A 21,981-nucleotide genomic window follows, 5' to 3' on the forward strand; every position below is an offset into this window, starting at 1 on the left:
GCACCTCAATACATAAGACAAACACTAACAGACATAAAAGGAGAAATTGACAGTGACAAAATAATAGGAGACTTTAACACCCCACTCACACCAATGGACAGATCATCAAAACAGAAAGTTAATAAGCAAACACAAGTCTTGGCTATTATAAAGAGTGCTGTGATGAACATTGACATATGTCGGTTCTATTTCCAGTTTTTTAAGGAATCTCCACACTGTTCTCCATAGAGGCTATACTAGTTTGCATTCCCACCAGCAGTGTAAGAGGGTTCCTTTTTCACCACACGCTCTCCAGCATTTATTGCTTGTAGACTTTTGGATAGCAGCCATCCTGACTGGCGTGAAATGGTACCTCATTGTGGTTTTCATTTACATTTCTCTAATAATGAGTGATGTTGAGCGTCTTTTCATGTGTTTGTAAGCCATCTCTATGTCTTCTTTGGAGAAATGTCTGTTTAGCTCTTTGGCCCATTTTTTGATTGGGTCATTTATTTTTCTGGAATTGAGCTTCATGAGTTGCTTGTATATTTTTGAGATTAATTCTTTGTCAGTTGCTTCTTTTGTTTGTTTATAATAGCCAGGACATGGAAGCAACCTAGATATCCATCAGCAGATGAATGGATAAGAAAGCTGTGCTACATATACACAATGGAATATTACTCAGCCATTAAAAAGAATGCATTTGAATCAGTTCTAATGAAGTGGATGAAACTGGAGCCTATTATACAGAGTGAAGTAAGCCAGAAAGAAAAACACCAATACACTATACTAACACATAGATATGGAATTTAGAAAGATGGTAATGATAACCCTGTATGCGAGACAGCAAAGAGACACAGATGTATAGAACAGTCTTTTGGACTCTGTGGGAGAGGGAGAGGGTGGAATGATTTGGGAGAATGGCATTGAAGCATGTATATTATCATGTCTGAAATGGATTGCCAGTCCAGGTTCGAGGCATGAGACAGGGTACTAGGGGCTGGTGCACTGGGATGACCCAGAGGGACGGGATGGGGAGGGAGGTGGGAGGGGCATTCAGGATGGGGAAGACATGTACACCTGTGGCAAATCCATGTCAATGTATGGCAAAATCACTACAATATTGTAAAGTAATTAGCCTCCAATTAAAACAATAAGTTTATATTTTAAAAATAAATATAAAGAAAAAAGTAATTAGCCTCCCAAAAATAAATTAATCAATTAATTAAAAAGAAAAAGGAAACACAAGTCTTAAATGATACATTAGATGAGATGGATCTCATTGATATCTTCAGGACATTTCATCCAAATGCAGAAGAATACACATTCTTCTCAAGGGCACATGGAACATTCTCTAGGATAGACCACATCTTGGGTTACAAATCAAACCTCAGTAAATTTAAGAAAATTGAAATCATATCAAGCATCTTCTCTGACCACAATGCTATGAGACCAGATATCAATTACAAGAAAAAAACGGTAAGAAACAAAAACCCATGGAAACTAAACAACACATTTCTAAATAACCAACAGGTAACTGAAGAAATCAAAAGGGAAATTAAAAAAAAATCTAGAAACAAATGACAATGAAAACATGACAACTCAAAACCTGTGGGATGCAGCAAAAGCAGTTCTAAGAGGGAATTTTATAGCAATACAATCCTACCTCAAGAAACAAGAAAAACATCGAATAGACAACCTAACGTTACACCTAAAACAACTAGAAAAAGAAGAACAACAAAACCTCAAAATTAGTGGAAAGAAATCATAAAGATACAAGCAGAAATAAATCAAAAAGAAATAAAAGAAACAATAGTAAAGATTAATAAAAGTAAAAGCTGGTTCTCTGAGAAGATAAACAAAATTGACAAACCTCTAGCCAGACTCATCAAGAAAAAAAAGAGATAAGAATCAAATCAACAAAATTAGAAATAAAAAGGAAATGTTATAACACACAATGCAGAAATACAAAGGATTATAAAGATTATTATGAACAACTATATGGCAATAAAATAGATAACCTGGAAGAAAAGGACAGGTCCTTAGAAAAGTTCAGTCTTCCAACAGTGAACTGGGAAGAAATAGAAATTATGAACAACCCAATTACAAGCACTGAAATTGAAGCTGTGATCAAAAATCTCCCAAAAGACAAGAGCCCAGGAACAGATGGCTTCACAGGAGAATTCTATCAAATATTTAGTGACGAGCTAATGCCTATCCTTCGAAAACTCTTTCCAAAAATTGCAGAGGAAGGAACACTTCCAAACTCATTCTATGAGGCCACCATCACCCTGATACCAGAACTAGACGAAGACAACACAAAAAAGAAAACTACAGGCCAGTATCACTGATGAACATAGATGCAAAAATCCTCAACAAAAATTCAGCAAACAGAATTCAGCAACACATCAAAAAGAGCATACACCATGATCAAGTTGGGTTTATTCCAGGGATGCAAGGATTCTTCGACATATGCAAATCAATCAATGTGATACAGCATATTAACAAATTGAAAGATAAAAACTGTATGATAATCTCAATAGATGCAGAGAAAGCCTTTGACAAAATTCAGCACCCATTTAAGAATAAAACTCTTCAAAAAATGGGCATAGAAGGTACCTACCTGATTATAGTAAAGGCCATATATGCTAAGCCTACAGCAAACATTATTCTCAATGGTGAAAGACTAAAACAGCATTCCCTCTAACATCAGGAAAATGACGAGGATGTCCACTGTTGCCACTATTATTCAACATTGTCTGGAAGTCCTAGCTACAGCAATCAGAGAAGAAAAAGAAATAAAAGGAATCAATATCAGAAAAGAAGTAAAGCTCTCACTGTTTGCAGATGACACGATACTGTACATAGAAAACCCAAAAGATAGTATCAGAAAATTACTAGAGCTAATCAGTGAACTTAGCAAAGTTGCAGGATACAAAATCAATACACAGAAGTCACTTGCATTTCTATAAACTAACAATGAAAAATCAGAAAGAGAAATTAAGGAATCAATCCCATTCACCATTGCAAGAAAAAGAATTAAATATCTAGGAATAAACTCACCTAAGGAGAGAAAAGAACTGTATACAGAAAATTATAAGACACTAATGAAAGAAATCAAAGATGACATAAACAGATAGGGAGATATTCCATGTTCCTAGGAAGAATCAATATTATGAAAATGACTATACTACCAAATGTAATCTACAGATTCAATGCAATCCCTATCAAATTACCAATGGCATTTTTCACAGAACTAGAACAAAAAATTTCACAATTCATATGGAAACACGAAAGACCCCAAATAGCCAAACCAGTCTTGAGAAACAAGAATGGAGCTGGAGGAATCACCTTCCTGACTTCAGATTATACTACAAAGCTACAGTCATCAAGACAGTATAGTACTGGCACAAAACAGAAATATAGACCACTGGAACAAGATAGAAAGCCCAGAAATAAACGCATGCACCTTTTTTTGACAAAGGAGGCAAGAATATACAATAGGTCAAAGACAACCTCTTCAATAAATGGTGCTGGGAAAACTGGACAGCTACATGTAAAAGAATGAAATTAGAACACCTCCTAACACCATACACCAAGATAAACTCAAAATGGATTAAAGACCTAAATGTAAGACAAGAAACTATAAAACTCTTAAAGGAAAACATAGGCAGAACACTGATGACATAAAACAAAGCAAGATCTTCTACGACCCACGTCCTAGAGTAATGGAAATAAAAACAAAAGTAAACAAGTGGGACCTGATTAAACTGAAAAGCTTTTGCACAGCAAAGGAAACTATAAGCAAGGTGAAAAGACAACCCTCAGAATGGGAGCAAATAATAGCAAATGGAACAACTGACAAAGGATTAATTTCCAAAATACACAAGCAGCTCATACAACTCAATACCAGAAAAACAACCAACCAAATCAAAAAGTGGGAAAAAGACCTAAACAGACATTTCTCCAAAGAAGACATACAGATGGCTAACAAACACATGAAAAGATGCTCAATATCATTCATTATTCAGTTCAGTTCAGTTGCTCAGTCGTGTCTGACTCTTTGCAACCCCATGAATTGCAGCACGCCAGGCCTCCCTGTCCATCACAAACTCCCGGAGCTCATTATCAGAGAAATGCAAATCAAAACTACAATGAGATATCACCTCACACAAATCAGAATGGCCCTCATCAAAAAGTCTACAAACAATAAATGCTGGAGAGGGTGTGGAGAAAAGGGAATGCTCTTGCACTATTGGTGGGAATGTAAATTGATATAGCCACTATGGAAGACAGTATGGAGATTCCTTAAAAAAAAAACTAGGAATAGAACCACCATGACCCAGCAATCCCACTCCTAGGCATATACCCTGAGGAAACCAAAATTGAAAAAGACTCATGTGTCCCATTGTTCATTGCAGCACTATTTACAATAGCTACAGCATGGAAGCAACCTAGATGTCCATCAACAGATGAATGGATAAAGAAGTTGTGGTACATACACACAATGGAATACTACTCATCCATAAAAAAGGAATGTACTTCAGTCAGTTCTAATGAGGTGGATGAACCTGGAACCTATTATACAGAGTGAAGTAAGTCAGAAAGAGAAAGATAAATTCCGTATTCTAACACATATATACAGAGTCTAGAAAAGTGGTACTGAAGAATTTATTTACAGGGTAACAGTGGAGAAACAGACATAGAGAACAGACTTATGGACATGGGGAGAGGGAACGGGAGGGTGAGATGTATGGAAAGGATAACATGGAAATTTACATTACCATATATAAAAGATAGCCAAGGGGAATTTGCTGTATGGCTCAGGAAACTCAAACAGGAGCTCCGTATCAACCTAGAGGGGTGGAATGGGGAGGGAAATGGGAGGGAGATTCAAAAGGGAGGGGATATATGTATACCTATGGCTGATTCATGTTGAGGTTTGACAGAAAACAGCAAAATTTTGTAGAATGATTATCCTTCAATAAAAAATAAGTATATTTAAAAAAAAAAGGAAGGTAGGAATGAATAGATTGGCCTAGTTGAAGTAGAGAGTACACTGGAGAATACTCCTAAGACCACCTAAAGATGCTGGACTAAATCTGCATTCTCCATCCCCTCCCTCTTTTCTCTTAAAGATTGATCCCAGACAGTATGACTCACTAGACTGTCCCCTCATTTCCAGGAGACAAAATGTGCAACTGACACCAATTCTGAACTCTGGCACAATACCCTCTGCTTCTCTCTACACTCAAACGTGGTTGTGGTGGTGCTTTAGTCACTAAGTTGTGTCCAACTCTTTGTGACCCCATGGACTGTAGCCTGCCAGGCTCCTCTGTCCACAGGATCCTCCAGGCAAGAATACTGGAGTGGGTTGTCAATTTCTTCTCCAGGGGATCTTCCCAACCCAGGAATTGAACTCAGGTCTCCCACATTGCAGTAGATATTTTTACTGACTGAAATACAGGGGAAACCTAAACATGTACAGTCAAAAGGTGGGTGGAGAACATACAAAAAGTTTCTAAGAAACCCCAATATGTGTCCACAAGGCCAAACATCCAGTGTTGTCTATCATGTTTAGCACAGTTTTTCTAGCAACCAGCATAGTAGCGGGCACATTATAAACGCTTCCTAAATAACTGCTTGAAGAGTGACCAAATCTGAGGGAAGTGATGGAAAGCTGAATGGTCCTCCTATATGATCACAATGCACACTTTTCTTTCTTAACTTTATTTTTAATTGGAGGATAATTGCTTTACAATATTGTGTTGGTTTCTGCCATACATCAACATGAATCAGCCATAGGTATACATACGTCCCCTCCCTCATAAACCTCTCTCCCACCTCTGACCGCATTCCACCCCTCTAGATTGTCACAAAGCACCAGGTTTGAGTTCCCTGCATTATGCAGCAAATTCCCACAGGCTATCTATGTTACATATGGTAATGTCTACATTTCCATGCTATTCTGCCAATCCATCCCACCCTCTTCTTTCCCCACTGTCCACAAGTCTGTTCTCTATGTCTGTATCTCCACTACTGCCCTTCAAATATGTTCAGCAATACCATCTTTCTGGATTCCACATATATGTGCTAAGACTCACCCTCTTAGAATCCTTGTATTGGAGCTCTACAGTGAGAATACTTAGGCCCAGGTACCAAGGACAGGAAAGATGGAGTAAATTCAAACATACACCTACACGCCCTAGGGGAGACAAAAAAGGAAAGAGAGAGAGATGGCAATAGTACAGTAATATTATGATCTAGGCTGTTCTCATCTCCATACTGCGTGCTGTGCATATAAGATGAACAGTAAGAAGAGTCCCCTGCCCTTTACCCACATCCAATTCAAGCACAGTATGAAGTAGGCATCTTAAGGAAGCTCACAGTCCTCTCTGCAGGTCCTGGAAGATCAGGGACAACTTATGAGTGCAAACTCCTACACATCCTGTAGGCAGGAAGCCTCTCGACAATCGTGCACATCTCTCCATCCTCAGAGGGCAGTGGGTAAGGGTGCCCTCCATGGATGGGGGGAAATAGCTAGGTTCACTCTTTGGCACTCTCGACATTTGCGCCCATCTGTATTGTGGACCTGGGTTTCTCCTAAAGATGCCCACCATCCCGTAATTCTGCCTGCCTGGTTCCTTACTGGATCCTCAACACAGTACCTGACACATGGCAGAAACTCCATAAATATTCAGGAAGGTGAAAAGAGACACAGAATGCACTCAGGCCTGCCCCATGTAGGCGGGGCTCCCTCTTTTCAAAGCTCTGACTAGAACAGAGCTCTGACAACACTTGAGATAGTACTCACTCCTAGGCTGAAAGGGAGAGAAGGAGGGAGGTCGAGAGGGTACAAAGGCTCTGGTACCTGCCTGCTGCTGCGTGTAGAGAAGAAGGCAGGAAGGGAGTACAGAAAACACCCACTCTCTAACACTCTCTGCACCTGAGCACATATTTAATAAGGACATTTCTTCTAGAATACAGATGAGCCCACCAGACCGAGAGCCCAAATCCCTATCTATCCTGTTCTCCTGTGCTTTTCCAGTATCCACCAGTCACTTAAAAACTCTTACTGAAAAAAAGAAAATAAGAAAAAAAAATTCTTACTGGGAAGACAGAAGGGAAGGAGGGAGAAAAGGAAGCAGGAAGGGAGGGGAAAAGGGAATGAAGGAGGGAAAGAGGGAGGACATATGGGTACTGTCCTTGATGCAGTTCAGCCCACCCTCTCTGAATCCTTGTCCAGGTGCATCGCATGGAGACAGCACTAGCACCCAGAGAGCAAGGATTAGAGGGGTGGGCAGGGTAGAAGGCTCAAGCACCCACTGCTCTCAATGCAGACAAGGCTGGGTCAGTGTGAGAGCAGGAAGGAGAAGTATGCACACTGTGAGCACTAGAAGGGGGATTCCTAAAAAGCCCCATTCTGCTCTGTAACTACCTAGAGGGGTAGAAAGGGGTGGAAGGTGGGAGGGAGGTTCAAGAGGGAGGGGACACATGTATACCTATGGCTGCATGCTGATGTATAGCAGAAACCAACACAACATTGTAAAACAATTAGCCCTTCAATTAAAAACAAACACAAAATTTTAAAAAGCTCCATTCTGCCACACAACCGAACTCAGCATATGTAGGATATTAGATGGCACAGAAGTCCACTCTCCTACACATATCCTTCGAGATAAGGACCACATCCCTCTTGTGTACTTCATATGCCCATTGCCTGGCCTAGTAGCAGCACCTTGCTCAATAAATACCTGGGGAAGGGAGGCCAGAAGATTCACAGGTGCTTTGTCCTTCCACCTGCAGGAAAGGGCCCACCTGTGGAGCTAGAGCAGGTGTGCTGCGCTATGCTAGCACTCACATTTGGGGCACAAGGAAAGGAAAGGGGGAGCTGAGCAGAAGGCTCAGCCATGCACACCATAGGTACACCTGTGTGAGGGGATAAAGGGAACTGTAGTTCCCACCCCGAGCCCACGTATCCACAGGCACTGTCATGAGAAAGCTGACTGTTCCAGGATCCGCTAGGCAGTGAAGTTGGTGTCCCTGACTGGCTAGGTCACCATGGCATCTCCAAAGAACAGGAGCTCAGTTAATGTGTTAAACGGATAGACAAAGAAATGACACATCAATAACTGACTGATGGACTTCCCCGGTGGTATGGTAGATAAGAATCTGCCTGCTAATGCAGAGTATGTGGGTTTGATCCCTGGTCTGGGAAGATTCCACATGCTGTGGAGCAACTAAGCCCAAGAGCCACAACTATTAAAGCCCATGCGCCTAGAGCCTGTGCTCTGCAGCAAGAGAAGCCACCACGGTGAGAAGCCCGCACGCCGCCAGAGTGGCCCCTCCCACCGCAACTAGAGAAAGCCCACGTGCAGGGACACAGGGCCAGTGTAATCAAAAGTAAATATAAATGAAGAATTGTTAAACTTATTTAATAAACAACAACAATTAACTGACTGAAAGATCAGCAAAGCACAGGTAGGCCAAATGCTGGAGAGGCTTCAATCTCAGGCTCCCAATCTCACATCCTCCTTTTTTTTTTTTTAATTTTTTGGCTGCACCACATGGCATGTGGGCTCTTAGTTCCCTGATCCAGGATCAAACCTGTGCCCCCTGCATTGGAAGTGCAGACTCTTAACCACTGGGCCACCAGGGAAGTCCCTCAGTCTCATACCCTTGCACAAGCCCACTGCCCTACACTCAGTCTGGGATGCAAGAAGACAGAGTGGAAATGAAAATCCAGTCGAGGCACCTGTACCCCACATGTGCTTTTGAGTGCATGCACACAACAAAGAAGCGCACGCTTCTGCAGACAAGTGTAGATATGAACAAAGCCTCTCTCCTACCTCTTGAGTTTTGTGCAGAAATGTGTCTCTAGGTGTATCTGTGTGGATCTGCATGTAAACAATGAGAGGCCTCAATTCCTGGCATGCCCTGTGTTCCTCTTCTCTAGGCTTAGGGAAGTTCATTCAGCCCACATCTCCACCAGACAAGAAGTTCTGTAAGGAGAGAAGCTATCTCATATTGAGCAGGATGCTCCCAGCCCAGTGCATGACACACAAAAAGTCATCAGTACATACACATATGCTGATTGGATTGTTTGGCAGAAGGCACTTGATGGCAGGGCTCCCCTCTCCTGTAATCCATGCACATAGGAGGTGCTTTGAGCATTCACAGCTCCGATATGCAATGGGTACGGGAGAAGGAGCAGTTCATTCTTCTACACATAGTGTGTGTGTATGCATGTGCGTATGTGTTGCGTTAAGTGCATACCCTGAAAAGTAATGATAAGGGTCTTCCCTGACATGGTCTTGGCTGTGAGTTTGCTTAACCTCGCTTAACCTCATATGCTCACCAAGTGTGTGGCTCTCGAAGGTGGGGAGAGTTGTGAGCAGATGTACCTCTGCCACAGCTCGCAGGGGCGCAACACTGGGCACATGCATAAGAAATGGGGAATCACGTTCCCTCCCACCCTCTACACGTTAAGTCCCTCAGAGGAGGCTGACTTGTGTGCCACTGCATCCCCAGCACTTCCACTAAATCAGTGACTCAAAGTTGAGCGAACATCAGAGCCAGCAAGAAGGCTTGTGAGAATACACATGGCTGTGGTCCGTAATTTAGCAGTTCAGGGAGAGGGCCCAAGAATTTGCATTTCTAACAGTGTTCCAGGTGATACTGATGCTCCTAGCCCAGTGACTACACTTTGAGAGCCACCACTCTAAAAGGACATGAGACAGATGAAAGAATGGGATAGCAGATGTCAAGACTCTACTATTTTAAACACGGATGAGATTCCCTCTCTATGAAATTTTATACAATAGCAATGAACTGGGACAGCATCTGTCCCCAAGTACTGAGAATGAGAGAGGGAGCTGAATAGGAAGCTCAGGGCTCTTCATATCTAGTCTATCAGCATGTGTGTGTGTGTGTGTGTGTACAAGAAATGTCACCGCCCTGCTCACAGGTGACTATCCTATGATCGTGCAAAGGGGACATGCCCTTTTTGCATACACATGTGGGAGATAAGCAGTAAGGGCAACTTCCACCCAAGCTCTGGCTGTGGAAGGAGCATGCAAAATGCTCACTGCCTTGCCAACTGGACATGGGAAACAGCACACTGCTAGTGACACTTAGTATCCTGCATACTCTGTGGATGCCACTCTGGGTACAGGGTACACACTTTCTGTGTCTCTATGCCTAAGTGCTGTGTGTGTGCAGGGAAGGCTCACTTTTCTGCATCCAGTGTGTTCACACATGATCCTACAGAAAGGGAAAGACAGGCTCTCTCCCACACAGCAGTACAAATGGGAGCAGCAGTGAGAAGGCCTCCATCATTGAATCCTATCCATAGAAGGTTAGGAAAGTTGGTGGGTCTACATGCTGGGGAGGCAGTGGGACAGCATTACAGCCTATTTCTCCTGCCCTTGATGTAAGCAGGAGTCTCTGCACATAGGTCTATGTCACTAAGTGTGTCTGGGAGCTGGGGTGTTGACAAATCTCGTTCTGGCATATCCTGCATATGTTTGGGTCTATAGATCAGGCAGCAGGAACCACAGAGATCTACTCCATTCCTCTGAACAGTGGCCTATTCGTGTGTAGCATCCATGTGTTGGTGTGTTTGTCAGTCACCCACCAGAATATAAGGGTAACAACTGTGTCCATTTTGACCCCTGCTACATTCTCTGTGAAGAGATAGTATCTGGCATCGAGGAGACACTCAAATATCTTGGGGAAGAAGGGAAATAAGGATGAAAGGTTGCTGCTCTGTCCTCCTACATGTAGACAAGGCTCCTTGCCTTGGAGTCCCAAACAGTGGCAGTGATTCAAGACAGCACCAGCTCCCAGACTGAACAAGGGAGAGGGATGCACCCAGCAGGGGTCCACCCTGTGGTACGTGTTTATGTGTATGCACCCAGTCAGGCCCCTCTTCTGCACACAGTGCCTTTGTGTGGAACTGTACTGAGGCTTCAAAGATTCTCCTACATACATCTGTCTGTGACCAGGATGTAGGGCAGCTATGTCAATTTCCAATGCGCAGCCTGCCCACCTTGACGACATGTGGGCATGAAGAAAGAAAGGGGGTCCATTCTCCAACCTGCAGGGAAGGACCAGATGCAGTGCATTTTCTCATGGGTTGGTTGCTCAGCACCGCACCTGAGCTAGAGCAGGTAGTTGTAGAATGGGGTGGGGGGGGACCAGGTAGGGGGACACAGAGATGCTTTGTTCTAGGCGAAGATGGTGCTCCCTCTCTCAGAATCCTTGCCCAGGTGCATTGCATTCAGAAAGCACTCTCACCCAGGTAGCAAGGATTAGAGAGGGGGAGCCAGAACAGAAGATTCCAGCACCTGCATACCTTGCATGTATGTTTAACAAGGAGGTTCACCATTCCTGCCCACTGCATTTACATAGGATTGAACTGAAGAGAAGGTGCTCCTGCCTGGATCAGTGCAACAGAGGAAGAGAAGTTTTGTACTTGTTAGTAAGTTGGGGGGTGGGGTAGGGCAGGTAAGTCCCCTGCATGGCTGCTCACCCTGAGTACATGCAGCAGTGATGGGTGATGAAAACGTCTACTTTCCTCTCTGGACTGGAAGATCCAGGAGGACAGGGGCCAAGTCTGTCGCACAGTGCCTCATAAATATTATTTGTGGAAGGAAAGAATGAATGAGGGACAGACGGCAGGCAAGCATGCAGCAAGTAGCTGAGAGGTAATAGCCAGATCATCTGTCCTGCTCCACGCAGAGCAGGCTCACCCTCAAGGATCTCCACCCCAGGGCACAGCATTTAGAAGGAACTCTCACTTTTGCACAAAGGAGGAAAGGAGAAACAGAGCAGAAAGCACTGGTGCTGGCACCCTGTACGTGTGCAGATGTACATATTTAATTCTCATGGACCCATCCCCACAAGGCATCATGCTTTTAACAGACTGAGCCCTCCTCCCCAGCATGTACATGTATACTCATCACCACGCACAAGGTCCCATGGCCATTCTCTCTCAGACAGAGCCTCTGAATACAGGCTGTGAGCAGCACCTTTTTCAGATCGTACGTGAAAGTTCACACGTGTTGGCTGTGCATCTGGAGGTTAACAAAAAAGCTGGCATGATCTAGCAAGGGGCGGAGGTGGGTATGCATGTGTATGCACATACTGGGGATGGCATGGTAAAGGGGCTACTTTACCCCTTTCCACTCCTCTGACCAACTATGAGCTCAGGGAGGGCGATGACTGATTGTGCCATCACCCACTGCATGCTTCCCCATTAGTGTATGAATGTAGGAAGCCAGAATAAAGAGAAAGCTCACACCCTGACATAGGTGTAAGCCTGCTACAGGGGATTGAGGCCCTTTCTCCCACCTGTCCTCCAGAGAGCCCAGGGTTGAGGACTCTGGGTCAGTCCATATCATTCACCAGTGAATCTCTGCCACCCAGTGCAGCATACCTCCTAGGAAATGAAATGTTTGAAAGACAATGAGTCAGTGGAAGAGGTCATGTATCGGTACTCGGTCCTTCTCCACGTAGACCAGGCTCAGCCTCTTTGAATCCTTGAATAGGTGTGTTGCACTAGAGCAGCACTCACACCTAGGTTCCAAGGATTCGAGAGGGGGAGCAGACAAGAAGGCTCAGGCACCTGCCCTGTGTGTGTACAGCTATGACACAGTCTTGGTCTCATGTATATACACTGAGGATTGATTGTACAGAGAGGCAGAGAACTTTCTGCATGAGATCAGACACGGTTCCTGCTTTTGTGTACTTCTGGGTGACAGCAGCAATGAGACGTCCATTCTGTGGCCCACCCACCCTCAGGGCAGGTGGAGCAAAGGCTGATGAAGAATTCCATTCTCCTCCCTCAACTGTAAGCAACATGAGGGCAGGGACATGGTGTGCCTGTTCATGACTATAGGCTCACCACCCAGCTTGGTACCGTGTATGGAAGAGGTGATCAATAAACATTGGTGACATAGCTGGGAAGAGGCTGGAAAGGTGCTCTGTCCCATATGGAAGATGGGAGCTCTCACATTCAGAATCCTTGCCCAGGTGGATTGCATTCACAAAGCACTCTCACCTGGGGAGCAAGAATTAGAGAGGGGAGCCAGAACAGGCGGTCCCACGTGGGCTTAATGAGTGGGCTCAGTCTTCTTCACAGAAGCTGCTTACTCGTGATACGGAAGAGAAGGTTCTGAAGCTTCACAATGAAGATGTCTAGTTGAACACATGTCTTTTCTGTTCTCTCAGATGACAACAACAAACCAACAACAAAGAAGTATAAACCTACAAGGGCAAAGAGACCGAGAGGAGAAGAGGGTGAGAGGAAAGAGCGAATGAATGAATATCACTGAGGCTTATTAACATGCGACTACATACTGGGTTTCCCTGGTGGCTCAGAGGTTAAAGCATCTGCCTGCAATGTGGGAGACCTGGGTTTGATGCCTGGGTCAGGAAGATCCCCTGGAGAAGGAAATGGCAACCCACTCCAGTATTCTTGCCTGGAGAATCCCATGGACGGAGGAGCCTGGTGGGCTACAGTCCACGGGGTCACAAAGAGTCGGACATGACTGAGCGACTTCACTTCACTTCACCTCACTTCACATACTGGATAGCCTGCCAGCCTCTTCTGTCCATGGATGGAATTCTCTAGGCAGGAATACCGGTATGGGCAGCCATTCCTTTCTCCAGGGGATATTCCTGACCCAGAGATTGAAGCCGGGTCTCCCGCACTGTAGGCAGATTCTTTACCATCTGAGCCACCAGGGAACACCATAGTTGAGTGCAGTTGTTCTCAAACTCTGACATGCATCAGGATCACCTGGCTGCTGCTGCTGCTGCTAAGTCGCTTCAGTCGTGTCCGACTCTGTGCGACCCCATGGACTGCAGCCTACCAGGCTCCGCCGTCCATGGATCTTCCAGGCAAGAGTACTGGAGTGGGAGTGCCATTGCCTTCTCAGAGGATCACCTGGAGAGCTTGGTAATACTCAGGTTATAGGCGTATCCAACTCCACAGGCCTGGGGAAGGGCCCAAGAATTTACATTTTTAACAGGTTCCCAGGAGATGCTGCTGCTGCTGGGACTTTACAGTGGTGTGGAGGGAAAACCATGGACTCCTGTGTTCACATAACCCTGTTTCAAATCCAAGTTCCACCACAAATGAACTTAGAGAGTCAACATGTCTGAAAAATGGGGTCAATAAAGCCTACTTCCAGATGTTCAAGCTGGTTTTAGAAAAGGCAGAAGAACCAGAGATCAAATTGCCAACATCCGCTGGATCATGGAAAAAGCAAGAATAGTTCCAGAAAAACATCTATTTCTGCTTTATTGACTATGCCAAAGCCTTTGACTGTGTGGATCACAGTAAACTGTAGAATATTCTGAAACAGATGGGAATACCAGACCACCTGACCTGCCTCTTGAGAAACCTGTATGCAGGTCAAGAAACAACAGTTAGAACTGGACATGGAACAACAGACTGGTTCCAAGTAGGAAAAGGGGTACGTCAAGGCTGTATATTATCACCCTGCTTATTTAACTTCTATGCAGAGTACATCATGAGAAACGCTGGACTGGAAGAAGCACAAGCTGGAATCAAGATTGCCGGGAGAAATATCAATCACCTCAGATATGCAGATGACACCATCCTTATGGCAGAAAGTGAAGAACTAAAGAACCTCTTGATGAAAGTAAAAGAGGAGAGTGAAAAAGTTGGCTTAAAGCGCAACATTCAGAAAACTAAGATCATGGCATCTGGTCCCATCACTTCATGGCAGATAGATGGGGAAATAGTGGAAACAGTGGCTGACTTTATTTCTGGGGGGTTCCAAAATCACTGCAGATGGTGATTGCAGCTATGAAATTAAAAGATGCTTACTCCTTGGAAGGAAAGTTATGACCAACCTAGATAGCATATTCAAAAGCAGAGACATTACTTTGCCAACAAAGGTCTGTCTAGTCAAGGCTATGGTTTTTCTAGTGGTCATGTATGGATGTGAGAGTTGGACTATAAAGAAAGCTGAGCACTGAAGAATTGATGTTTTTGAACTGTGGTGTTGGAGAAGACTCTTGAGAGTCCCTTGGACTTCAAGGAGATCCAACCAGTCCATCCTAAAGGAGATCAGTCCTAGGTGTTCATTGGAAGGACTGATGTTGAAGCTGAAACTCCAATATTTTGGCCATCTCATGTGAAGAGTTGACTCATTGGAAAAGACTCTGATTCTGGGAGGGATTGGAGGCAGGAGGAGAAGGGGACGACAGAGCATGAGATGGTTGGATGGCATCACCGACTCAATGGACATGAGTTTAGGTAAACTCCGGGAGTTGGTGATGGACAGGGAGGCCTGGCGTGCTGTGGTTCATGGGGTCACAAAGAGTCAGACACAACTGAGCAACTGAACTGAAAGCCTACTTCCTAATGGTGCACGAAAATTAAACAGGATGACAAATAAACACAAAATGGAGCACAGTACCTAGCACATGGCTATCATTACTTGTATTTCTTACCCTCCACTTATATGCATCCATGTATTTGAGTGAGTGTGCATTTTTAAGGGCAGGGGTCACCCTCCTGCACACAAGGGACAGGGGAGAGGAAAGAGGTCTGAATACCCATCAAACTGAGTATACCTGTGGTGGGCGGAGGGGGCGGGGGAGAGAATAGATTTATTCTCTTTAATTCCTTTGTGTGTAAGTGAGTTGAGGAGTCTGTCTCTCCCTTAATCTCCCTTATCAACAAAGTTTACACCCTATCCTCATATTAAAGAATGTGAAGGAAAACATCAGAAGTTTCCCTGTCCTCTACTCTGTGTGTGTGTCTGAGAAAAGGCGGGGGAGAGAGCGAGTGTGAGCACAGGGAGGAACGGCTGCAACAGGAAAGTGCACCCTGGACTGCTTGTGCAAATGCAGCCTACAGGAATGGTATTTAGACAGTTCGCTGTTCAGCTGCAAGAGCAGTGGAGTCAGAGCCTGTGCATTCATACTGGGGATGCATTGTGAGTGAAGTTCAGCATGTGGGGTGGCGGCAGAGGGGGCGAGCAGGGAAGCACATGCCCTCCATACAAGAGAATGAGGGAGCTGAGGCTTCCCTCCTGAAAACCCTGACTGTTGGAGGGAATTTTAGAAAGCTCGCCCTCCCTTAGGCAACGGACAGGAGAAGGAAGAGGTGAGGAGGCTCCCTCTCCTTAATGTTTCCCATGTATATAAGTAGCAGAGGAGAATGACTTACGAAGTGAACTCTCAGTGAGGGTCCATGTGTGCCTGGGGCGAGGGGTGGAGAGGAAAGGGGAGAGAGATGGAGGAGAAATAGAAAAAAAAAAAAAAAACAATACCAGTGGATGAATGAGAATGGGGTCTTTGCCCCTGTGAGTATGAAACCAAAGATTCCAGTGTCTCCTGTCTCTGGAAGCTCATCTGCCTGTGTATGTTGCAAACATGGCCATGTGTGGACCTCCCGCGCATGCTCACTCTCCTATCTATCTTGATGGTGTGCTGTATGTCTGGTATCTATGAACGAGAGACCAGCACTAACAAGTAGTGTGCCTTCTATTAAATAACTTCTCAAAGGAAGAACACTGAGACAGCTCACTGCTCTTCCTGGGAGGTATGCAAGGGCAGGGTAAGGGCAGGAAGGCTCCATCCCTGCTCACTTTGTCAATGGGACTCTGCATGCAGGTTCTCACCCCTCCATAGATGCCCAGCTGTCATGGTGGTGGGGCAGGGTGCTTGGACAGTGGACACTAAAGAGTATAATCTCATTCACCAGCATGTGTGCACACCTGCACAGGGGATACAAATGAGACTCATCCTCCTTTATGTGTCCACTAGCCAGTATACTCAGAGTAATATGAGCGTCCTGTTTGCTGCTGGCTCCCTACAGCCAGCAGACTATCCAGTACGTAGTAGGAAGTAAGTAAATAATGGCCGGAAGAAGAGGGAGATGATGTACAGGCACTCTGTGCTTCCATCTGCAGATTAGGCTCAGCCTGCTCTAAATCCCTGCCCTGGCACACTCTAGTAGAAAGCACTTAGCAACCAGGTACCAAGGATTAGAAAAAAGCAGCAAATGAGAGGGCTCTCAGGAGTGGTGTGGGAAGAACAGAAAATCCTCACTTTTCCCAGCCCCTTGAACACAGGAAGGCAGGCTTAATGGGAGTGAGGAATTTTATTCTTTGGCACAAGGTCAAAGGACAGTGAGCCGAGCATTTCTGATGTATGCTTAGATTCCTAAATCCAAGAGATGCTAAAAAAGATCTGTGAAAGGAATGAGGAGAGGTGACTGGCGCGCCATTCTTCTCTGTGCAGAAGACACTTATCTTCTGTGAATCCTTGCCCAGGTACATTGCACTGAGACAGTACCCGCATCTGGGCATTAAGATTGGAGACAGGGGAACAGAGCAGAAAACTAGGGCACCCATACAAGCAGTGTCAGCACAGATGGCCAACTCATACATGAAAAAGAGGAAAAAGAACAGTTCATCTTTGACCCCTCTTTCTTTCATACGTCATATCCAATATATCAGTAAATCCAATTGGCCCTAACTTTAAAATAGATCCATATCTGACCAGTTTTCACTTTCAACACCACCACCATGTCTCCATCAACTTGTCACCTGAATTATTTCAATTGTTCTCCCTGTTTCTGCACTTGCTCTCTCTTATAGTCTATTTACCACACAACAGTCAGAACAATGCTTTTAAAACAAAGGCACGTAAAACCCGTGTGATCTGATTTTGAATTGGAAATGTAAGAATGATCTCATGTGGGGTTTTCTTTTGTTTTTTTGTTTTTCTTTTGGTGGCACCACACGGCTTGTGGGATCTTAGTTCCCTAACCAGGGATTGAACACGTGCCCTTGGCAATGAAAGCACAGAGTCCCAACCACTAGACCACCAAGAAACTCCCTGATTTCATGTTTTATCTAGAAACATGATCAAGCTTTTTTGTTGTCGTTCTGATCACTGAATAACCCTGAAAACAATGACCAATCCAGAGGCAACCTGTAGGGCCTAGAATAAGGCCTCCAAATACCATGTGTTATAAAAAAGGAACCAAGGCTTATTGAAGATATGGTAAATTACAGATCTGGGGAAGACGTCTAAGATAAGACTGGAACAAAATCAATCCGTAAAGCAGAGAATCTCTTGAATAAGTACTGGGGCCATGCCCAAAGAACTCAAAAACCAACTTGAAGATGCTCTCCTGGCTAAGATGGGACATTTGAGCTCTACTGAGGACAAGAACCACAATGGGAAGATCAAATATATCTAAATCCATGAGCTTATGACAATAATTTTTTTTCAAGATCCTTTTTGGAGTATGCTACTGAGCCAACTCATTACTTTCAGAACTGATAAATAAAGAGAATCAATCATGTATCTGTCTTTTCTGTAAAAACTGTAGCACTGGGTAATCAAACAGTAGTTGAGGGTAAGTTTTCCTTTATAGAAGTATTCTACTTAATAAATGAAGAAAGAATAATGGAATCAGAGTATCATTATTTTACAGGCCTAATGAAATAATGGCCCCAGGAATCGAGCATCAATGGCAACTAACATCACCAAAGAAAGGACAACCAACCATTATATGCCTCTTGATGGAAGTATTCCTGCCCACTTCTCCAAAATTAAGCCTGAATCTCTTCAGGCTTCTAGATACAACTATCAATTTATAGGAAATACAAACAAGGGACAGCAACATGTAAACTACACCACAGGGATGCAATCAGAAAAATCCAGTCTGTAGGACATTGCAGGACAAATGGCCCACTTTACAATCAAAGAAAAAATATAGATGGTGGGAGAAGGTATAATTCAGAGACTTCAGATACCTATCAACCAAATGCAATGTATGGACTTTATTTGGATCCTAATTTCTTTTTTATTTTCTTGGCTGTTCCCCGCAGCTTTCAGGATCTTAGTTCCCCAACCAGGGGTTGGACCCTCAGCAGTGAGAACACAGACTCCTAACCACTGGATAGCCAGGGGAATTGTACATACTAATTGATACATACTAATCATCAGTTTTCCATTTCTGCTATCAAATCTCACTACTTCCCATGTCGGAATGACCTCGTTGTTGTTCTGAGAACACAGTAGGCCTTTTTCTTAAAAAAAAATTTATTGGAGTATAGTTGATATAGTAGGTTCCACAGTGTAGTGGTAATCACACTCACCTAACATGGGAGAGGTCCTTGGTTCAAAACTGAGTGGAAACATTTACTCCCTGTGACTTCCCTGTAGCTCAAACAATAAAGAATCTTCCTGCAACGCAGGAGACCAGGGTTCAATCCCTGGGTCGGGAAGATCCCCTGGAAGAGGAAATGGCAACCACTCCAATACTCTTGCCTGGAGAATGCCATGGACAGAGAAGCCTGGTGGCCTACAATCCATGGGGTCTCAAAGAGTTGGACACAACTTACTGACTAACACACACACACACACACACACATTTTATTTACAGTGTTGTGCTACTTTCTGCTGTACAGCTAAGTAAGTCAGTTATACATATACATATATCCACTCTTTCTTAGATTCTTTTCCCATATAGGTCATTATATAGAGTATTAAGTAGAGTTGCCTGTGCAGAAGATCCTTATTTGTCTATTTTAAATATAGTAGTGTGTATATGTTAATCCCAATCTCTCAGTTTCTCCCTCTCCTCTTTTCCTCGCTGGTAACCTTAAGATTGTTTTCTACATCTGTGACCCTATTTCTGTTTTGTAGATAAGTTCATTTGTACCATTTCTTAGGACTTCATGTATAAGTCACAACATATGGTATTTGCTTTTATCTGACTCACTTCACTTAGTATGACAATCTCTAAGTCTATCCATGTTGCTGCAAATGGCATTATTTCATTTGGCAATGGAGGACCTCATTATCTTCATTACCTCCACCATAGTTTGGCTTCAGGTCAAACAACAGGGAGGGAACATAGCCCCATCAACAGATAATTGGAATTAAGATCTACTGACCATAGCCCCGCCCATCAGAACAAGACCCAGTTTCCCCCTCAGTCAGCCTCTCCCATAAGGAAGCTTTCATAAGCCTCTTACCTTATCTATCTGAGATAGGGCACTAAGAGAGGGCATCAGAGGGCAGACAGACTGAAACCACAATCACAGACAACTAGTCAATCTGATCACATGGACCACAGCCTTGTCTAACTCAATAAAACTAAGCCATGCCTTGCGGGGCCACCCAAGACTGATGGGTCATGGTGGAGAGGTCTGACAGAATGTGGTCCATTGGAGATGGGAATGGCAAACCAATTCAGTATTCTTGAGAACCCCATGAATAGTATGAAAGGCAAAAAGATAGGACACTGAAAGATGAACTCCCCAGGTCAGTAAGTGCCCAATATGCTACTGGAGATCAGTGGAGAAATAACTCCAGAAAGAATGAAGGGATGGAGCCAAAGCAAAAACGACACCCAGTTGTGGATGGGACTGGTGATAGAAGCAAGGTTCGATGATGTAAGAGCAATACTACATAGGAACCTGGAATGTTAGGTCCATGAATCAAGGCAAATTGGAAGTGGTTAAAAAAGAGATGGCAAGGGTGAACGTCGACATTCTAGGAATCAACGAACTAAAATGGACTGGAATGGGTGAATTTAACTCAGATGACCATTACATCTACTACTGCGGGCAGGAATCCCTTAAAAGAAATGGAGTAGCCCTCATAGTCAACAAAAGAGTCCGAAATGCAGTACTCAGATGCAATCTCAAAAACAACAGAATGACCTGTTCGTTTTCAAGGCAAACCATTCAATATCACGGTAATCCAAGTCTATGCCCTGACCAGTATTGCTAAAGAAGCTGAAGTTGAACATCTATGAAGACCTACAAGACTTTCTAGAACTAACACCCCAAAAAGATGTCCTTTTGCAAAAGTAAGACATCAAGGAACACCCGCACTAACAGGGAAATTTGGCCTTGGAGTACAAAATGAAGCAAGGCAAAGGCTAATAGAGTTCTGCCAAGAGAACGCACTGGTCATAGCAAACACCCTCTTCCAACAAAACAAGAGAAGATTATACACATGGACATCACCAGATGGTCAACACTGAAATCAGATTGATTATATTCTTTATAGCCAAAGATGGAGAAGTTCTATACAGTCAGCAAAAAAAAAAAAAGACCGGGAGCTGACTGTGGTTCAGATCACGATCTCCTTATTGACAAATTCAGACCAAAACTGAAGACAGTTGAGAAAACCACTAGACCATTCAGTTATGACCTAAATCAAATCCCTTATGACTATACAGTGGAAGTGAGAAATAGATTTAAGGGACTAGATCTGATAGAGTGCCTGATGAACTATGGATAGAGGTACAGGCCACTGTATTTGAGACAGGAATCAAGACCGTCCTCAAGAAAAAAAAAATGCAAAAAAGAAAAATGCTTGTCTAAGGAGGCCTTAGAAATAGCTGAGAAAAGAAGGGAAGTGAAAAGCAATGGAGAAAAGGAAAGATATACCAATTTGAATGCAGAGTTCCAGAGAAAAGCAAGGAGAGATAACAAAGCCTTCCTCAGCGATCAATGCAAAGAAATAGAGGAAAACAATAGAATGGGAAAGACTAGACATCTCTTCAAGAAAATCGGAGATACCAAGGGAACATTTCATGCAAAGATGGACACAATAAAGGACAGAAATGGTATGGACCTACAGAAGCAGAAGATATTGAGAAGAGGTGGCAAGAGTACACAGAAAGTGAAAGTGAAGTCACTCAGTTGTGTCCGACTCTTTGTGACCTGGTGGACTGTAGCCTACCAAGCTCCTCTGTCCATGGGATTCTCCAGGCAAGAATACTGGAGTGGGTTGCCATTTCCTTCTCCAGGGGATCTTCGTGACCCAGGGATCGAACCCAGGTTTCCCGCATTGGAGGCAGACGCTTTAACCTCTGAGCCACCAGGGAAGCCCACAGAAGAACTATCCAAAAAAGATCTTCATGACCCACATAATCATGATGGTGTGATCACTCACCTAGAGCCTGACATCCTGGAATGTGAAGTC

General features: G+C 43.9%; 1 protein-coding gene and 5 non-coding genes across 6 annotated transcripts in view; all 6 read right to left on the reverse strand.

The window, feature by feature from the left end:
- CLCN5 (chloride voltage-gated channel 5) overlaps positions 1–21,981 on the reverse strand; it is a 188,774-nt gene that overhangs the window by 73,256 nt on the left and 93,537 nt on the right. The gene's annotated exons all lie outside the window — the stretch shown is intronic.
- MIR502A (microRNA 502a) lies at positions 7,198–7,282 on the reverse strand. Its single transcript, NR_129774.1, has one exon. It is a non-coding gene; the product is annotated as a microRNA 502a (primary transcript).
- Positions 9,116–9,193, reverse strand: MIR660 (microRNA 660). The gene has a single exon (NR_129788.1). It is a non-coding gene; the product is annotated as a microRNA 660 (primary transcript).
- MIR500 (microRNA 500) lies at positions 11,223–11,306 on the reverse strand. Its single transcript, NR_129773.1, has one exon. It is a non-coding gene; the product is annotated as a microRNA 500 (primary transcript).
- On the reverse strand, positions 12,504–12,601 carry MIR362 (microRNA 362). Its single transcript, NR_129721.1, has one exon. It is a non-coding gene; the product is annotated as a microRNA 362 (primary transcript).
- Positions 12,988–13,070, reverse strand: MIR502B (microRNA 502b). The gene has a single exon (NR_129775.1). It is a non-coding gene; the product is annotated as a microRNA 502b (primary transcript).

This window comes from Capra hircus (assembly GCF_001704415.2).
Source record: "Capra hircus breed San Clemente chromosome X unlocalized genomic scaffold, ASM170441v1, whole genome shotgun sequence".
In the NCBI taxonomy this organism is placed as follows: domain Eukaryota; kingdom Metazoa; phylum Chordata; class Mammalia; order Artiodactyla; family Bovidae; genus Capra; species Capra hircus.